Source organism: Bombus flavifrons, chromosome 10, assembly GCF_040668555.2.
Source record: "Bombus flavifrons isolate JBK064 chromosome 10, iyBomFlav1_principal, whole genome shotgun sequence".
NCBI lineage: Eukaryota > Metazoa > Arthropoda > Insecta > Hymenoptera > Apidae > Bombus > Bombus flavifrons.
The window spans coordinates 8092494-8113722 of record NC_138451.1 but is presented as its reverse complement, the minus strand read 5'-3'; the positions used below and the strand labels follow the sequence as shown (position 1 = coordinate 8113722).

The 21229-nt window shown below is 37.1% G+C and overlaps 1 protein-coding gene across 2 annotated transcripts in view; it reads left to right on the top strand.

Annotated features, from left to right (window-relative positions):
- neur (E3 ubiquitin-protein ligase neur) overlaps positions 1–21229 on the top strand; it is a 122722-nt gene that overhangs the window by 31215 nt on the left and 70278 nt on the right. The gene's annotated exons all lie outside the window — the stretch shown is intronic.

Here is a 21229-nt window from a genome sequence, read left to right as displayed (position 1 = left end):
TAAATGACCCATAATTTTTGTCATTGAATATTTAAAACTTGTACTTTTTTACGTACATTATTTTACTTTTTCCCCATATAATACACAATGTACTAAAATGAGATCCACATCGTTGAGAGTAAATGAGTAATCGGTTTATATTTTTACGATGAACGACGCGAGAGAAAATAATTTTCCACCGGTTTCGTTACTAAGTGTTTGAAAGTGTGTATTATAAGCGTATTAATATTCGTACAATATTAATCTCATAATTTCGAAGCGAAGGCAGGTGATCAGAAACCCAATTTTCCAAGGCTGTCTCAGTACGTAAATACGGGAACAATTATTCCGCATATGCAAAAGTATCTTTCGCGGATAGATCTGTCGACGCAATTCCAAGTGGTTACAGAATAATTACAAGTTAAAAAAAATAGAATATATTATGTTCTTTCTAAGTTGTTTGACGTAAATCACACACGAGATGAGATCATATCGGTGTTCAATAACGTGTAACCAGAAATTACCAGTTTCAATTTTCACCTTTCCTTGCCCGAATAAAAACCTTATTATCTTATACGATATTCGTTTTCATTTTATTTAAAATCGCTCTAATTTATTGCTAGAATTGTCGATGACTAAAATATGATATCCGTAGCGGAGAAATGAAGATATCAAATTTTTGTCCATATATGTTACAAAAACCATATCATTCAACGTACAATTTCTATGAAAAATTATTATCTATCGGTTATTTAGCAACTCTGGTAGTTCTCATCCCTTTCCGCAAATTTTCTTCTGAAGATTATACTCGACCGTCGATCCTATTTAAGTAGAAAAATGAAGTTTAAACGAAGCAGATATTAAAATTGAAAATTTAAAAAAAGATGATTTCGTACGACACGAAGCCCCGTTTGGAAATTGTCGAGTTTATCTAACTGGGTTATCTTCGTAATTACACTATTATGCAAATTGCGCAAAGGTGGCTGAGAACGAAAAAGTTGGCCTTCGTCTCGAATTAAGGATCCTACTTGGGAGAACCCAAACCCTTGAACTTCTTAATTATGTAGCAAAAGCTGCTCGTCCGTACCCTTTGCAACCTGTTACTCCTATGCAACCTTTTATGAGCTATTATCTGACAAAGGAGACGTGCCACGCAACGTGAGCCCCCTTTAAGAATTAAATAGAAGGCGGGGTCGTCGACTGTTTTCTCTGCGCCCCCTGTCTGCCAATGAAATCCTCAATTTAGCGAACGTCGATCTTAAGATGGTCAGACGTTGCACCTTGTTGTAGGGTTTGCACCCTCTTGCAGGCCTATATCGATCATTTTTACCTTTTTCGAAGATCTTGTTAATTTGAGGCTTTTTTTTGTGTTCGATGAAACGCGAGACTTCGCAAAAGCAAGGAAATAGGGGTGAGACAGAATGAGTAGTTGTTTGAATTTCATCAGATTCATTCTGTACAATTAATAATAAATGAACTATTAAATAAAGTTTGGTTGTAATAAACGATAATGGTATTTCAAATGTTTTATTCAAATTTACGTATACGCAGAATCAGATTTTTTGGTTAACATTCATATTTAATTAAAGATAATTTGCGAACCTTACGTCAGTTATAACAACTAACATCCGATAAATGCGTGGAATAAGTTGTACGCTCTAAATAGGTATAAACGTATCATGAAAGATGGATCTATCGATCATCTCAAAGTGTTTAAACGTCCGTTAATGTATCGAATTTCTCAACTTCGTCATGCAGGGTGGTTGGTAGAAAGGGCTGTTTCCTGTCGATAAGCCACGTGGCTACTCGGTTACTCTTTAAACTCTTTAGTAACATAAAGAAAGGAGGGTTCGATAGACAGCTGAGAGGATCAAGGGAAAATATAGGTTTAAACCTATTTACACCAACATTTATATAATGTGAAACGATTTCTCCTATCTGAATCCTCCAGTTAATTACTTTATTAAAATGTTATTTATTAATATATATACGTACATGTATGTAGTATGACTTCGTTTATTCGAACGTATCGGTAAACAAAATCGTTCGGATAACCAATGAGTTCCGATAATAATAGAAGCCAGCATTCGGATACTCGAGGTTAAACAACAATTTCAACCGAAACATTCAGTTGCGTATCGAACGTGTACGACTGCGGACTGTAGGAATTCGTGTAACAGTGTAATTGGAAGCACGCTGAACCGTAGTTCGCATAATAGCGGCTGCTCAGGTATGAATTCATATGATCGAAACGCTAAACAATGATTTGTTCGTATGAACGAGGTGCGCGTTAATTTTAAATATATATTCATAAATATATTTCATAAATTTCTAAAGTGGAATATTTTCATATTGAATTTTAGAGAACAATAAACCACGCTCTAATACTTTAATCAATCATATTTATAGTGAAATAAAATTCTATTTAGTTGGTACTTTTTAATCGTTTAACGAGTTTATGTCATTTGATCAACTTCGTGGAATTTTATCGTCACAGTTATGTATAAAAAAGTAATCTAATCGATATACATATTTCTTAAAATTCTGCGTGCTTCTAAAAAATTAATATTTTTCCTATAATACATATAAAGCAATAATAAAACATAAAGTTACGAAACGTAAGATGCGTTTTACTTGATTTTACTTGAATAAAAATAAAACAAAAGTAAAAATAGAAATAGCTTTCCTATAGAACGTACGACGATTGAAGATTTTGTGTGATCGTGCGTCGTCAAAAATTCGTCACATTCGCAGAATTACATTTGAAGAAGAAAAATGTGCTAAGTGCGAAAAGCACGTGCGAAATCAGTACAGCTATTTGTCCTGTGTCTCTCGGGTTCGTTCGCATCCGACTTCTGGCACGCAGCTGTGTTCCTCTTGTATGATCAACGCTCGCCAAAATCAATGGGTTCAATCCTGAACCTATTGAAACTACGTTCGAGTATCGACGGATGTCCTCAAGCACCTGGGTTTCGACGTGGAGTTTCTAGAGCTAAATTGACACCTGGGAACCACATGCTGAAGCCATGGACCCGATGGACATCGCTTTTCATTTAGCCATCCCGTGTTTATGACTTTCCTTGCATCACGTTCGTCCTTTTTGTTTCCTTTTCATTGACTTAACTGTACAACTTCTGGAATTTTTCTGTTGATTTAGGATACTTGCCAATTGAGAGAATGTTGGCCACAACTTTTTAGACATTTTTTAAGTTCTGTTAAGTTTACTGAAACTTTTATAACGGATATTCTGTTTGTAAATATTCCTCAATGAAAGTTTACAGTTTTCAGAAACTTGCTTGTACTTTGTCAAAACTTTTCAACTACGAATTATCTTATTTTTACAAATTTGAACTGTAGAAGGAAATGTTTTCTTCCTCTATGAAAAGGAGTCACTTTTTTTGTATCTTAAAACAAGCATGCATTAAAATAAATATCTATAATTCTATCGTCTACTACATATCTAATTCTATTATCATAATTCCGCGATATATCTAATTCTATTACTATAATTCTATCGTAACGTATCTACATTCGCCTAAAATGAAAAATTCATAAAATATACGTCATTAATTTCATCGACACCTACAGTTTCCACTATTCTTCAATTCCACCCCCTCTATTCAACCCCCGTTCATTATCTTTCCAGAAACCCTCAACTCATCAATTTTCGCTGCTTCGTCTAACCCGTAAAAACAAAAGAACCCCCGTACTCTTAACCCAAACCAAAAGATAAAATCTCAGTTTTAATCCCGTTGTCGCTTTCGTAACCGCGATTGAGGGAAAACGTGCGAAACTTGTGAACCCTCGGTCATTAACATAACAAGATCGCAAAATAATAATGGATCAGTGGCGAGAGGATCGTCCGATGCAGCATTCGACGAACCAGCAAAGGGATGACCGGTGTTTGGAATGATCGTGCTCATTGTACTCGATCGAGAGCTGTTTCAGTTTCGGAGTTTCAGCTGGTCTTTCTGCTTAGGGGAGGCTATCGAAATTGTAAAGGGGACGCGTTCCGCCGCTTTTCGATTTATTCAAATATATATCACGTGCTTCCCTTCCACTGAATTCCGATATGGTGCACGAGGTGCCACCCTGGCGCCAGATGTTTGCACCTTTTCAAACTGGCAGTCGCCTGTTGCACGTTGAATTTTTCATTGCATAGGGTTCGCGTATTCCCCCCCGCGAGAAACTCGTATTTCATGTTACAACCTCGTTGTTTCATAGGGTGGGGGGAGGGTTGAAACGTCTGCACGAGACGTAGCTTTTCATGCACGGGGTTGCTTTCAGAGATTAGAGAGGGATGGACTTATAGAATATTCTGTGGAGAATCGCACTGTGTAGAACTCGTTATACGACCTTTTGGATATTTTCAGACTCTTTTGGGGATTTTATTTTAGCTTGGATATCGGAACGATAGGTTTCGAAGCTTGTTTTTGGAGATTGTTGCGTTTTTAGAGGTTTTTGGCCTGTTCGTATATTACAGAATATACGCGTTTTATTTTAAGATATTAGGATTTTAGACTTTCAAAAAATCTTGAACTTCAGGGATTCTTACTGAAGTCTTTATCATGTGATTTTTAAGAAAAAAATAAAAATTCGCCTGGAGGAAATGTTATGCAGGTTGGATGTAGAATATAGATTCTGATTTTAGTTTATAGTTATATCCAAGAATACTTTATGACGCGTGGGATACGTACGAATAGCGATTTGAAAATATATTTAGAAGCTTTGTAAATTTCTTTTTTAATTAAGGGAAGTAGGGTCGTCGTGACGATTGATACGCGAATCGCCTTATATATTTTTGAATAATTACTCTTTCATCGTCATACTAATACAGATCTGTTTTATGTTTCAGGTAAGTGCAACAATCTCAATTTTACCTGCAATCAGAGAAGTCATTAAGGTGTCTTCCGAGGATGTAAGTAATAATTTCATCATCGAGGTTCTGCATCAGAACGTTACCACTCTTATAAACAAGTATAATCGATCATCCTCCAATAGCAATACCAAACTCTCAAGCCCTGAAACTGTAATATACAGGGTGACCCTGAATTCGCGGACGACCAACTGAGACAGAATAAAAAATTTGGCAAGTATATCTAAACTCGACTAATTGTGGTACGACAACGAGTAAACAATCGATAGGATGTTAAACTACACGTGAAGATAAGTGAAACTTTTTTAAAAAACGTTTTTTATCATATGCGTGTACCAGACTAGTTCTTAACCGAACATATTCAAACTTTATTTCCTAGAACTTAAAACGGAGGCTTTAAAGGGAAAAATTTTATTTCACGTTTCCAACTTGCTTTCGCATTTAGAATAACCTCCTGTTGATCGTTTACTCGTACTCAGCCTGTACTTCGTCAAGTTTAAGTCTACTTGACAAATTTTCGAACTCGATTGTCTCGAAAACAAGACCTCGGACCAAAATATTTCGTTCCTTCCTTTCGACTCATTTTTACATGGAGAATTACCCTCCGGTCGATTTTCTACGACTCGCGGGACACCCTGTGTACAGAGAGTATCAACGACCAGGACACTTCTTCAAGAGTTTCTTTTGAAAAGCAGATATCGAATTAAAGCGCGGCGGATAATCGTGAATCTCGAGCAGAGCGGAGCGTATTGGAGAGCACTTAACGAAAGGAAAACTCGAATGCCTCCATCTATTCCTCTCATTCCTCTCTCTCTCTCTCTCTTCCCTTCCTTTTCTTCTCTTTCTTTTTTTTTTTTCAATCTTCATCCACTGGAAACTTGGTTCCCCTTCGATCGATTCGAGAACCGCCTGCAGAGTGTTGCGAACACGCATTGGAACAGTTTCACTTTGATCTGTGGCCCGTGGAAGTCCCATACGTCGCGTGTTCAGCGCGTGCACGCGCGACTCCGCTTCGCGCTCAAAGCCTGTTGCGCCCAAGAGGACAAGGTGCTAGCTGGTAGTACAAGACCTTCTGTTTAGGCGAACTGTCATTTCAGCGAATTTCACAGAAAGCTAAATTCCCGCTTTGTGGTTGAACCTTTGTTTCGAGCTTTATACTTCTTTTAATTTACGTTGTGTTTTCTCTTTTTGCCTTCGCGAGATGTTAAATTGGAATATCACGAGGAATCTGTTGTTCGTCGGCAAGTGTATTCTTAGATTTCTAAACTCTTAAGGGGGTTTCTTGGTATTCCTTTTGAAGTTGCTGGCTTTGGATTTATAGACTGGCTTTTGTTCGTTTTGGGGTTGAGCGAGGTTGGTGTGAATCATTCGGTGGACGAAAGTAGTGGGAACACACGAGGATCATACTGAGAGTATTAAACAGCATAATTACGATTTAAGTAATTAATAGTTTCTATTTAATTATTTTTAAACCTTCAAATCCTTCAAATTTTAACACCATCATGGAAAAACAATCGCCATTTGGGTGTGAAGTCTTCAAGTATAATAAAACATCTTTTAATCTTTAATTTTTTTTAATTATCTTTATAATAAAACATCCACGAAACAAACGATCAGTCAGTAATTTATTCGAGAAACTTAATCTAAATATATCTAATTTATTTGATGAAATTTACTTGAATTTCATAACCATTCACTTTAGAATCACATTTTGCTGGAATTCATATTGTATTCTATGGAACTCTATAAAAATTTGAAGAGAGAGATCAACAATTGAAGATCTTAGGTACTGAGGAGTACTTAAAACTTACAGTATTGCGAATCATCGTTAATAAATCACCAATAAACCTAATTAAAACCTCTTCCATAGTTCCGTAGGTTACAAATCAATGGCGAAATAGAGCAACAAAGCACTTCCTATTGCACGAATATTCTCGTATGATATCGATTTCTTGGGGACAATCGTGTAGTTGTTGCATTTGCACTGAAACCCTCTGTTTCTCCCTGAAGAAGTAGGCTGCAAGATGCCTACGAAACATTTCATTGGCGCAAAGTGCAACAGCTCCACAGTTGTTCCCGAAGAACCAACATCACGACATCTTACCATCGTGAAAGTTTGAGATCTAAGATACAAGAATACTCATCATCGTCTTGACGTTTCCACGCACGAAGGCCATTTTATTCCCAATACGCTCGCATTCACAGTCATTTCTCTCTCTCTCTCTCTTTTTTCTTTCTCGTTCGTCCACGTTTGTTCCGTGAAGCTCGATTAAATGCTGGTCTTGCCGTGAATACTCTGTTTGCCTCTTCGATGAATACGAAACGAACCGCTCGGTTAGGATGGCTCGAGACACGACGTGACTCAACCGACTCCTTTATAGAAGAGTCCTCCCTCGGAGGTAATGAACTTTGCTTAAAACGACCGCTCGTTCAGCGAAGCTCTGGCACAGACGCGCGGCACGTGCCCGTTCTTACTTCTGTCCTTTCTCATTCGTCATTTATCGTTGAATTCCGCGAGATACTTTCACCACCACCGGCTCGTTATTACGCGCTTTCCGCCTCAATTAGCTCATTTCGACACGAATTACACGTTTCCTGGCACGCGAAGCTCACGATGTCCTGTGCACAGACGTTATTTTGCCGGTTCTGATCTACATAGATAACCGATTGTGTCTATGGGGATAAACAGTGTCCAAAAATTTGTTGCAAAATTGTGGCATCGGAGCGGTCGTTTTGTGGTTATGGTTATATCGATATAAATATAGCATATGAGCTTCAAGGAATAGATCTCTTGTATTTAGTTTTGACCATTTTATATTATTATATACGGTTGCATACAGTATTATAAAAGAGTTTGCAACTGATGTAGTATGAACTTTTGCACTGAAAAAAACTTTATATTCATTCATTGCTTTTATTTGATATAAATCCACTTTGTAAAATTATGTCTTTTTATATTTCTCACTGGGTAAACCTTCTTTTATCCCCCGCTGTATATTGTTTTGATTGTTTTATATTTAATCCAGAGATGGATGGTACAGTTTTGCATAGTTGAGATGTTGACAAGTTAATTACATTCCACTGTAACTAGGTAGTTGGGAGGTTGACATTATATCGACCCTTTTACTGTTCGTTAAAATGTTGTGTAAAGGCTATATGACAGAAGTTGGAAAACAGTTGTCTTACGTATTTAATTATATCGTGCATAGTTATTCATCTACTGGTAATACGTTGTACGATAGATATTAAAACAGAGAAGATAGAATTATTCATGTAGCTTCACAATTATAAATGAACAACATTTAAAGTATTTAAAGAATTATTTAAATCTCGTCTTCCTTCGCGCCACATTTTTCATTTAACGATATTGGCCATTCTTGGAACCTTAAGTGTGTTAATTAATTACCTTTAATTAGTTACGATTAATTAATTACGATTTCACTCAGCTCGAGCCAATAACTGATTAATATTCCAATGGATCGGCCGATTAATTAATCGTCCCTGACAAATACGCTAGATGAAATTAAAAATTGCAACCTGCTTTACGTCCATGTATCCATTATTGTTATCTGTTACCGACCTATACCAGTCACGTAAATAATTATACAAAAATTAGTCGGCCGCGTGACAATTACCTTTTTATTCGATGATGATCGAGGTGTTGCATCTTGCAACAATGTTACCTCAACCTTGGCAATTTCGTAAATTTCGATGTTTTTATCGAGATCCGATCGGTGTAATGGAAACAGCTGCGGAGTCCAAATCAAGAAGACTTCGTGACACAGCATTTTGAAATTCTTATAACAAGGTAGCGATATAAACTTGACAGTGTAAAACGGTTGTTCCTCTCTGTAAGTAAAATTGTAAAGCGATATAAGTACCGGTGTGATCCCGATGTTGTGTTACACGAATTAAGATGTTGTAAGTTTTGATAATATTATATAATATCTACAGAATATTGGGTAGTATTATATTTAAAATATTAGTATAATATTGCAGCAATATTGGGGAAACAATATTCATCGATCGGTAATTGGTTCTTTTATGGAGAACCCTAAAAGAGCATGTCAACGAAAAGATGCGACATAAAAATCCTTCTCTTCTTATTCATATGGAAACGAAAAGCGATGAAGATTGTCAAACGATTAGAATGTCTGTTTTTCCAAGTTATTTTTGCATTATTTGTTCACAATCCTTATAAATGATCCAGAAACGCATTCAGGCCACGAACGAGTCTTACTGCTTTTAATGCTTGCTTCGTGTTGATATGTGACATAAAAAAACAATTCTTCATCTTCCTCTAGCGAACTATTTGAAAAATTAAAATGCAAATTATAATTCTACATGGAATAATAAGCGATGGATTTAATTCTGCAATAATCGCTATATACATATATATAGAGTGGTAATTTAGGTAACTAACAGTAAGAACAATTTCTTATTTATAATATTCTAATTAAAAAAGTGAAACTTTGCTGTGTGGTCTTAATTCAACAGCTAAAGGCTGTACTTCAAATCTTTATCGTAAATTACACTCTAATATCCCATAATGAAACGCTTGCATGTTTCTGCTGGCAATTCCAGCGGACTATAAAAATCGATAAAATGATGGTCATGTGTATCAGGTAAACGACAACGACTTGTTCGATGATCGATTGATCACGCTCTCATTTCACCTGTCGGATTTGCGAATTCGATTTCTTTTATGGCTATCGTCTGGCCGCACGAATTCCCCTTACACCGCAGAAAGTCAAAGTCACTTCGTCGCTGTATGTTCCGTTTTCCTTCGATTACCATCGTCATTGTGTCTGTCATTAAGAGCAAAAATTCATTTAGCCCTATAGAACGATGGTGGGCAAGACGTTAATTCCATGATATTATCGTCGATTTATCGAAATTGTTTCTTCCTTCGATTAAACTTCGTACGGAGAAACTTTATCTCGTATTCGTAATTTGTCTTTGCTCTTTAATTATTTTTTCTTCCTCGATTTCTTATCTTTGGCTACAGTTGTTTGTTTTCGAGGATTTTAGAGGGGTTCACGCGAGGTGATAAATTCGAGTGATTTGTGAAAAGGGTTGTTGAAATTAAACGAAGCGTAAACTTGGGAAAGGAAATGCGATACTTTACGCTGACTTATTAACAAGGATGTTTCTTATGTCTAATTTTCAACATTTGATTGATTCTATAGTTTCACAATAATAAGTATGCGAAGATTATTATATACACTACAGGGTGGGCAAAACGTTTCCATAAGTTGGCGTTTGCGACAGTTAGAAGCGACAAGAAGTTGTTCGATATTGCTTCGATGGAGACGATGATACTTATCCATATTTTATCGTATCGAAGACTAATGGCATCTTATAACACATATAAAACGGATTTCATCGCTTCGCTCGAAGTTGAAGATCGAATTCTAAGATACCAAAGCTCAGGTGAATCGAACAGCCCTGCCTTCCTATATATCGCAACCTATACCGTTTCGCATAATTTACATCGATGCGGAGACGCGTGGCCCACATAGTGGGTCCCGGCCATATTAATTGGGCCGCGCCTTTTTCGGGCTAAGCGGAAAAAAGAAGAAGCAGGACGTCCACGAGGAAACGTAACAGGGGAATTCTGTCAATGGGCTGGGAGACCGGCTTCGCGCAAGGTGCACCGTGTTCGTTTCTCTTTCTCCTTCCTTCACCTTGTTCCTTCTACCCCCGTAAGTCCGTTGAAGCTGGTCATCGAAGGTTCTCTTCTTTAGGTTTTCTGGGGTGAAGACTCAAGACAGAGACAGAGATAGAGAGAGAAAGAGAGACCCTCCGGTGAACGGCGGCGTTCCATTGGACGACGGGCACGCGTACGCACCTGCCACGCATCTTTTTCGAGCCGCCTTTGTCGAGTCGGTCGATGAACAAACGCCATGCACGACGAGCCAAGAAAGTTCCGTCCCGTATAATGGGCCCTAAAAGAGTGACGGAAATGCGTCCCGGTGAACGGGGACAAAAGGGACGTTATACGGGCCGCGATTAGTCGCGTAAATTATTAATCGACCGCCGGGCTCATTCGGAACCCGCTAGGTTACCAAGGGTCCCGTTCGAGAGTGCACGCATAGCATGATGAACGTCTGTGTTAATGAATGGCCTGGCGAATTCTTTTTTTCTCCCCTTTGTTCTTCCCCTTTTCTTGTAACGTCGCTCACGCGCAGCTTTTATTAGATTTTCATTCAGATTCTTGGTATATGGATTTTGTGGTGATTCAGCGCAACGGGGTTTATGGGGTTTATTTGGATCGCCAGTCAATGGAGAATTGCACTCCCGAGAGTTTCGAGGCGCGAGGAAGTCGAACGCTGGGTTTGAAGTCGAACGTTGGAAGTTCTGCTGGCGTGTTAGGTTTTGTACAGAGCGTAAAGGTTTGATCAAGTTTGTTGCGGGAGTTCTCAGGTACGAACGATGTGGGTGTTCAACAGAAGAATGTTAGTTTAAGAAGATCAGATTATCTGTATTTACTGTTAAGAAGATTATCTGTATTTAATAAACAGTTGCTTCGGTGTTTTGAGGTGTTCGAGTTGCTTGTATGTCGACGAAGCGAATATTCCTCTAGGCAAGTTGAAGATTCAACTTTTAAGTCGTTTCAGTTTATATCGAGATTTGACGAAGAATGGCTTTGAACCTTTCTAGGCTATAGGTGACGTAAATTTTGGTGAAGTGAATACGTATTATCTGAGGCAAGTTGAAGATTCTCTTAAGTTATTTTAGTTTATATCGAGATTTGACGAAGAATGGCTTTGAATCTTTATTGGATGTGGGTGATGTGAATATCGATGAAGTGAACATTGTCTTACAGAAGTTGAAGATTCTGTTGGATTGCTAGAGTTTGCGAGGTTCCACGAAGTTCCACATGGAATTTTTGAGATGCCAGAGATGTAGACATTAATCTATTGAAACATTAAAACTGTACTGCAGTGGTAGTAGTAGCATTAGTAGCTAATAGAAATTGGATTTGATTACATAGGTTACAATATGTTAAAACTATACTATTTTACGTAAAAACTGGATTCAACATTTCGTGACTTTAAAGGGAACCCCTGAGGTTTTAAAAGGAATCTACGAAAGGCTCAGCTGGATCTATTTCACGTCCCTCGGCTTGATTTCTAACATCTACGGTACCTTTCACGATTTCTTACCTGTTCGATGATTTAAAGTCGGAAACAGGTCGAAATTCAGGTGTTCCTCGAAGATATATAGAAAGGTGTTGCGCGAACGTCGCTGGCATAGAGGACATTTAAAAGATTTCTTCGTGTCTTAGAATCTTTATTCCCTGCCAAATAACCAGGCAAAGTTGAAAGTTTCTTGTAACGAGTTCGAGAAATCCGAAGTATTTATCGTAAAATATCGAAATACCTTTAACCTTGGTATTTCAGTCGATAGAAAATAAAAAACGCGACGTTTCGTAATAATAATTTATTAGAACGTTATTCCATTCTTCGATGTGTGATTATTTTTTACCGTTGAATTTCAATTAAAAACTCACTCGGATATTTTTTATTATCGGTCAACTACTTTAATGTTACGTAATTGGAAACTAAATATACTTTTACATTTTTATACGTATTTTAGATTTTTCATTTTTCATCATTCGATCTACTTTTCATCGAAAGATGGAAATCACATTGTAGCATCTGAAAGATCTTGCCGAAGTTATATTTCTTCCCTTTGAAACGAGCACTGATCCCCTGGGATCACGCCTTTTGCCGCTATCTTTTGACAAAAGACTCTTCCTCGTTCGAAACTATTTAAGGATCCATTACTTTTAAGGAATTTCTATCTTCCATGCTCCTAACAAGATCAAAATTAAATAAAATTCAATGAATATTTTATATTTCATACTTGTATACAAACGTTCTAATCTTCTAAATAGTCTAAATAAGAAAATATCTTTATAAAAGAAAAAGCTAAAGACAGAATATGCTTTTTCCATCCTTGACCTTTGAATGGGAAAGGTTGGACCAGGTCTCCGACTCTTGCAGATATCTCGCACCTATTACTTTCTACGTTCAAATTCGCGTTCAAATTCCCAATCATTGTTTTATCAAACTATATTGAAGATACTATTTTCTCCCTTTATCGTTATTCTTTATTTTATTACTATAAGATAAAATATTCAAAGCTGGTGGCAATAACAATCCGGCAACTTCCTCTGGGCAAGGGCTAATTTTTACTTTCAATCCATTTAACTTCCTTACTGTTTCTAAGATATAAAAAACTTCATTTTTTATTTCCACCTTCCACTTGTAATATCCGCAGATGTAAAATTTTACGATTACTTTGGCAAACTCGCGAATTCTACTCCATGCAAAATTTCGCATACTGTCCGGTCAGCTAATTTGCATGATCCACCAATCTACTGCTCTATGCCAACTCTTCCATAAGTTCTTCTCTAGACGCCGACTAAAAGCCACGATTGAAGAGCCCTTGCCTTTTGGTAACGTCGTTAAATCCTTCTCGATTTCTTCGAGTAGGATAGGGCATCCTTTAAACCTACCGATGCAACCGTTCACCTTTCTGAAACTCGAAGAGGATTTTTTAACATGCACCTGTTCCTCCTAAGAGCATTTTTTTCGGGGGATGGAAGCCAGTCTCTATCTTCCATGGATCGAACATCTGCCCCGCGTAACAAGTCGGCAGAGAGAATCTAATTTGTGAATGCTGCAACCGTTCGTGTTAATAAATAATATCGAGGAGACGAGAGCTTATAAACCGTTTATGGATTATTAAAAAATGCGCAAGTATATGCATGGCGTTATGGAGGGTCATTCAGGAAACTGAAACGATCCACGAAGTTTCTTTTTCTTTTTCATCGGACGAGAGAGGGATAGAAAAATGGTAAGGTGGACGGCGTTGAATAGCTCGATGATTACAGGCCACTTCGTCAATGATATTACACTTATTATACCTCCTTATTAATCTAATGCTCCGTACGGTTATTGTTTCTGATGTACTTGGTTTTTTATGCACCGACTGTGATCTTCCTTTTTCTTTTTCTTTTTTTCTTTCTGTCCAATGTGATCTTTGGATGCTTATTCGTACTTTAAATATTGGATTTATAGTTACTTATAGTGGCTTCAAACGTTGGATAATTTATTTGTATTTTATATATTGGAATATTTATCAACTTTGTTAGTCACTTCGACATCGATATTTTACAGTTTACGTTTTTTATTATTTTGATGCTTCGTGTGAAAATTGCCATAGTGATGTACCTATATTATCTATAATAAACTGCTTCCATTTAATTTCGTTTTATATTACGAAATCATCTTATCTTCCTCCGATAGAAAAATTCTAGCAAATTACACGTTTCAACCATTCGAACGAATCTTCTTTTTCTTCACGCGACTTTCCTAAATAAGCGAATTAAACTATCTTTGTAACTGCCTCTCAACACACCTATACGTAATAATAATCTACGATGAACGTATAATTTTTAATTCACCCGGAGTACTTATCCACAGAGAAAAAAGGAATGATAAACGTAAAAGGAAATGTTTGCACGCAAGATACGTGCGAGTTGCACGTTGCACGCGCCACGTAAGATAACTGATGTTGTGTGGTTTTGCGGTTACAATGGATCAGGTGCACGCGGTTGAAACCGTTACAGATGCTAAAAATTCGGTCGCGCAGCAATAAACATTGCGATATTACAACATAATTAAAAAATAACCGGCGAACGATTTTCTCTCGAGCTAACAGTAGGTACCTGCTGCACGCCTTTTATCGAAACGTTTATTTTCACTCCTTCTTTGAGATCGCTTTCCAAACCAATCGATGGAAATGGAAAATTAAATGGCGAAGATAAAATAAGTTTCGAATATGAAATTGACGTGACCGCCACTTTTTGCATTGCGTTATTCATTTCATGAATCATTGTATGGGTTTATTCTTGTCTGGTGGACAATAGAAATCAAAGAATTATGTGAAAAGTGTTTTATTTTTAGATTACATCAACGAGAAGCAAATAATAATACTTTTAATTAATTTATTTTTTACATAGTAGTGGTCTTTCGGGTTTCACGTTATATTACTTTCTTTAACCCTTACTTAAACTCTTTATTAAAACTTCTTTCTTCCTTTTTGCTTTTACAAGAGCTCCAAAATAGCGGCATGTTGTATTCGAGGAACTTTTCGTTCACGTGGCACACCTTTATTAAAACCTGTTTCTTTCGTTTCCCTTTTATAACAACTGCAAAATAATATTAGTATCATTAAGAAACTTCTTGTCCACGTGACGCATCTTTATTAAAATCTTGTCCTTTTCTTTTTGCCTTCTACGAGTGCTTCAAAAGAACGGTAATATTTTTTATTTTACAAACTTTATCTTCTTAACGTATCTTTATTACAGTTTTTTTTTTCTTTTATAGATGCTCCGAAATGACAGTAGCAATTTTTATTAAAGAAACCTTATCTTCATGATGCCTCTTTATTACAATTTCCTCGCTTGTGAGCGTTAAAAAGTCTTATTAAATGAAACCTATGTTCCTCATTTAATCTTATATAATCCATTTATCTTGGAATTTTTTAATGAAACTATACTTTTCTGCTTTTTCCAAATATTTCCAGTCGATCCAAATTACTTTGCTTTATTCTTTTCTTTTACATAGACTTACATAGACTGAACATTTTCAATCTATCTATATTTATTTATTTATTTATTATTTATTTATTTCACCCAATCCCGTAGCCTCTCTTTTTTGGACGAATTTCCGATTTTACGTTATATTACATCTTTCAGTTCTTTGGTTCTTAATGTCTACATTTGACTTTACACATTTCACAACACAATGCCTAAAACAATTTATCTATATTTACGAGGTCATAAAGAATCAGATTTAGCTCCAAGTTGAATGCTACTTTCGCTGCACCCTATAGCCCAATCGCAGTCGGTGACAAGCGGTTTATTTGAATAACGAGATAATGGGAGTCTTTGTCGCTACCAAAAAGCCGATTACGCTGTGATTGCCCTTTAACCAGCGACCCTGGCTTCGCGCCTTTCGCTCGAAGAACATCATACTCGCTCTTACTCGTGTCTTACATCCTCGAACACACGCGAATATTATTTTGCGAATTCCTGATACGCGGATACGTGCTTCCAGAATTCAGAAGATTTTCAGTATCATTGTATACACGAGGATAAGTCCGTATCTCGAGAATAAAAATAGCTACAACAGTGCGGGTGTATTGAATTTGTTGCCACGGTGTTGTTCAAAGTTTTCCAAATAGATCCCTTAGAATATATTTCAAAAGCGTTGTTTTAAAGAATTTTAAGTAAGTACAACTGCAGATCTTTTCATTCTTTGCAGCGCACATCGTCCTAATGGAAACTGAATCGTGCGCGTCGTATCCGCAACTTGTAGCGTGTTAAATACATCTTTACGTGTCTCAATATATGAAACAGGAGATGACAAGGAGATGACAAGAGCTGTGAAATCTCGAATGAGTTAGCTGTATGCGCATTCGATGCTTTAGGTTGATGTTGAAACAGTCCCAAAAGGATTTGAGTGTTCGGCCCTTGGTTGTCGAAAAATTAATCGAGGGATTGTAGCTCTTGGTGCAGCAATCTCTTGTGTTTCAAATGTTTTTATTCAGTCGAATATCGGCCATCGAACGAACGATTGCCACACACGGAATGGTAATAGCAGCGCATTATCGAGTATGAATCGACGAAAACGAGTCGGTTGCCCGTGGACAAAAGAAGAAAGCGACTCTCATCGCATCCAGACGCGAGTTTACGCGGGCTCTATTGTACGAACATTCGGATCTTGACTCTCGCGAGACAGGTGTTATTAGTATTGTCGATAACTATGGCACAGACAGAGGATATCGTCTCGAGCCGCTACGGTAACAGCTGAATGATGGTCGCGCGCGAGATGACGCCCGTATGCAGCTGCTGCTATTGCTTTTAATTGCTCCCTGTTCATTCTGGTGCCGGTGTTCTATTGCGATAAATCGATCGTGTCGTTGATCTTGTTTAAATACTCCGCGAGCTGTTCGTCCATGATCCTTCGTAACATTCATCATTCGAGTCGTTGAACGAATGGTTAGATACTCTAACCGTTGATAACTAACCGTTTGGTTTTGCATAAGACGCGATGGCTAGGTTTATCAGTGACTAGACTTTTATGTAAACTTGTGCTTTCATAGACATAGAACAGAATTTTAATAGAATTTTGTTTATTAAAAATTATAACAATTATACTGTGCTTTAGATACTTTGTATATTTTGTACGCATCGTGTGAATTTTGTGCATTTGTGCATCTTTAAATTAAAATATCAGCTTAGAAATCAATGATCTATTGAGCGATTTATTGATCGTGATTAATTGTTCCGTAATTATTAACGCGTTGCATATTTAATTCAGAAGTAACGTTTTAATAGATGTGATATTATTCTTTAGAAGAATAAGCGAGATATCGTAATTAGAGTGAAAATTAAAACATCGAATCAAAATTTGTAAAAGGATGCGATATAAAAATAATAATATGGGATATTATTAATATTTATTTCCAGTCTGACTTTGTTGCAAATCGTTTAATTTTACTTTTCTCATAAACCAGACATTCGAACGTGTATACGTTACTTCCACGATCTTTTCTCTCGCTCGTCTAATAATCTTGTCTAACTGTTCACGCGTATTCGTGCGTCAGAGAATTGAATGATAATAGAATAATTACAATACAATGAGGTCAACTTCGTTCAGAGGTCCATGTCTTCTCTGGTTAAGATCTTTCGAGGGTTCTCTTCGCGCAACGTGCACGAGCACGCTCTGAATTCTTTTCAACGACACATCGTGCAACTTCTTTTTCTAATCCAAATCGAATTAAATATGATAATGTGGTTTTTATAAAAGTAGGAGCGCGTGGAAAAATAGGTAACAAATAACACGAAGATCAAACATATTATTTTCAAGGCATTGACGATTTAGTTGATGAATTTATTGAAACATATATATATATATACGTATTTTAAACAATAAATTGAAAATACGACAAGGAAAGTAAACTTGAAATATAAATGAAAATACAAACGGAAGATTTAAATACGTCTTTATCCAATAATAATAGTGAACATACGATGATCTTTATCCATATAGTACTAAAAAAATATATGTTGCAAATCATCTTCAACCAAACATTAATTCCAGCCAATCTTTAAACACTGCTACAAAAATTAACATAAAAATTCCGTTTAAAATTGTGGAATTAAATGCATTTAAAAAATGCAATTTATTATCATTTATGCAACACTGAGAGCACAAATTTCACGTGCTTGCATTTCGCTAATCTACACTGCCGCTCGGAAATATACGGATACTTGCTTTTTTAATGCAATTTAATCACAAAAAGACTCAAGGCGATTTTATATCTTATCAGCTTGTTATTAATTCGTATATTTTACTAATATTCGTGCATCGTTGATATAAGCCGAGCAATGTGCCCATGTAGTTATGAGCGGAAGTGTACGAACGAGTTCATTAAGAGATTAACTTCGCAAAAGGCGTGTCAGCCGTTTCGCGAATTTCCGTATCGAAGAAATAGGAAGGGACAGGATAAAGATAATTTGTCGCGATATAGATTGCACGAATCTGAGTCCAAACTTCACTCTGTTCGTGTTAAACAGCTCGACAACCTGCGTGAACGCCGAAATCCCTCGAACCGCTTCGTGAATCGGCTGCAACTTCGACGGCTCAAGTCGATTCCGCTCTCGAGTTGCGGACCGTATCTCCGCTTCCTTGCTCGAGGTTACCACATTGCCGTCCCTTTCTCAGGATGTCGCGTGTTCTGCAGGCGACGTGCTCCGGGAATTCGGCTCGAAAACGTGTACATGCGACGCGAACTTTCTATGATAGAATTGGTCTAGGTGGAAATGAAGTTAGGCGAATACTTAATCGTTTTACCGCGCAGTGTGTGCGTACAGGATGGATCGTAAATCGTGGCACGAGTGAGGTAAATTGAGGGAAATTCCATGGCACGAATGAGGTAAATTGAGGGAAATTCCGTGGCTCGGGATAAGGGGACAATTATTAGGGACGATGGAATTATTATTGAAGGATTGGTGGATTGGTTTTTGGAAACATTTGGAACGTTTTTAGGTACACACTTGACGAAAGATGGAATCGACGTATGATTAATTGGTAATTTTGTCATAAATTAGTACTATCGTTTCTTTATAGGAGTATATCGGTACATAATCTCCAAGGAATTCCACAAAATGTCCATCATATTTGTTACAAATTCCTACTCACTTATTTCTTCTGCCTTTTGTTCAATTTTATTCGATTTTTATAGTTTTATTATATCGGTACAGTCGTAACGACATTGGACTAATTGCATTTAATAAATGCAGAAATAAGCTGATATCTTCAAGAATGTAATTCTACTTGCATAATATAAATAGGAGGATAAAATTTATTTATTTTATTTTTCACGTTATCATGTTTTTCGAATAATCATTCAAACGACATACGTAGAAAGAAGCAAATGTTCACATGGATTCCATTTCTTCAATTTATAAAGACACGAATTTGCGTAAATATTCACGGTCTATCAATTTCCACTTTCAAAGTATATATCATCCTTATTTTCGTTTAATATCGTCACTCTTATCCGTCGAATCGCACGAACCACCACGTTTCTACGTCTACTATCTTTCATTCCATGAATGGAAAGTACCGTGCAGCCGCGCCGTTTCCTCGAGGGTCTCCTAATTGCCTGTCCGGCAGAAAGGGCGAATTTCGGGCCCTTTCTCGTCTGGCAGCCCGTCTGTCTTCCCGAAATAAGAAGCCCAGTAAAAGATTGTATATTCGGTCAATGCCTCTGTCAGATGTTCGCGCTGCTCTCCGCGGAAGAAGGGGCGGCAGGCTTCCAATGGATTGCAAGGGGTGTTCTATAAAACTGCAGTTCTCATCCCGCAATCGTACAAAACTGTACAAGAACTTAGTACGAGAATTCACGAGAAATTTTATTTGTTTATTAATGAAAGTTGAAAATCTGTTAAGAAATTGCGTATTAAGGGGTGCGAAGATGATTGGGAAAATTTGGAATTTCTGTAAGTTTGTGAAAAATTAATAGCAGAGTGTTGGAAGGATTTTAGTTTTGATTACGAATTTCTTTTATCAGAGAATTTCGTTTCTTTTTTATTCGATAGAATCTTGTTTATTAGAGGACTGCTCTATCTACCTTCTTTATTATGGGAATTTTGTTAGCGAAGAATATATTGTCTATTCTTTATTAAGAGATTTTTTTACCGAGAATGTTTATTAGATATTTCTTTGACGAAAGCTTGTACCGTGTAGATATGCTTTGATAGGTGTAATTTTTTAATAGAAATATTAATCCAGGTATTCGAGGCGTGAGAGATTTCGTTTAAATTTTAAGCGAGTGAAAAAATTTGGAAATTTCATAGAAAAATATTTAATGGATTCTCAGTTGTGGTAATTACGTTTCGCTAAAAATATTTTTTCTCCGTTTTCGCCTGCCTTCGAGCTTCGCGTTAATTTCCAGTTACACACAAGAGAAAATTTCGAAACAATCGGATAGACATAAACTTGCTCATAAACAAGAACACGTACATTATATGACAATAACAATAATCGACTCATAATTAACCTAAACTCTGTTAGCTATACGTACAACTATCTACATCTATCCTTAACATTTCATATACAGGGTGGTTGGTAACTGGTGGTACAAGCGGAAAGGGGGTGATTCTACGCGAAAAAAGAAGTCGAAAATATAGAATAAAAATTTTTTTTTTTTTACATTTTTCCATCGAGACAACGATCTACAGTGAGATCCGTTATAACGAGACGTGATAAAGTGCACGCGTACCGAGCGAAAAATCAAAGTCGATTTTCTCGAAAACAAAGCCTCAAACGAAAAATTTTTATTCTATATTTTCGACTTCTTTTTTCGCATAGAATCACCCCTTTTTCGCTTGTATCACCAGTTACCAACCACCCTGTATATACACATATAATCTGATAAAGTGAACGAGTAAAACCATGAAGTAGGAGGTTGACAACCGTTCGGGGATCCCTTCCATCCCTTCTTAAGGGCCATAGTAATCCGAGACGACAATACACTTCTAAAATGCCTGCGTCTTCTATATTTTCATGGGGGGTGCGCACGCGCCAGTCTCTCCGACTTCCTGCCATTCGCCGCTCGCTTCCGCTATTTCACATTATGCTATATGCACGCATCCCCGTCCGCCGACGGGGTTACCCCATAGGAAACGCATCTGCACACTCCTCCTTATCCACGGGGGCACGGTGGCGAGGTCGAGACTTGGCGCGAGACAGATGCTGAATCCTTGAATCCGTGCACCTTGGCCAA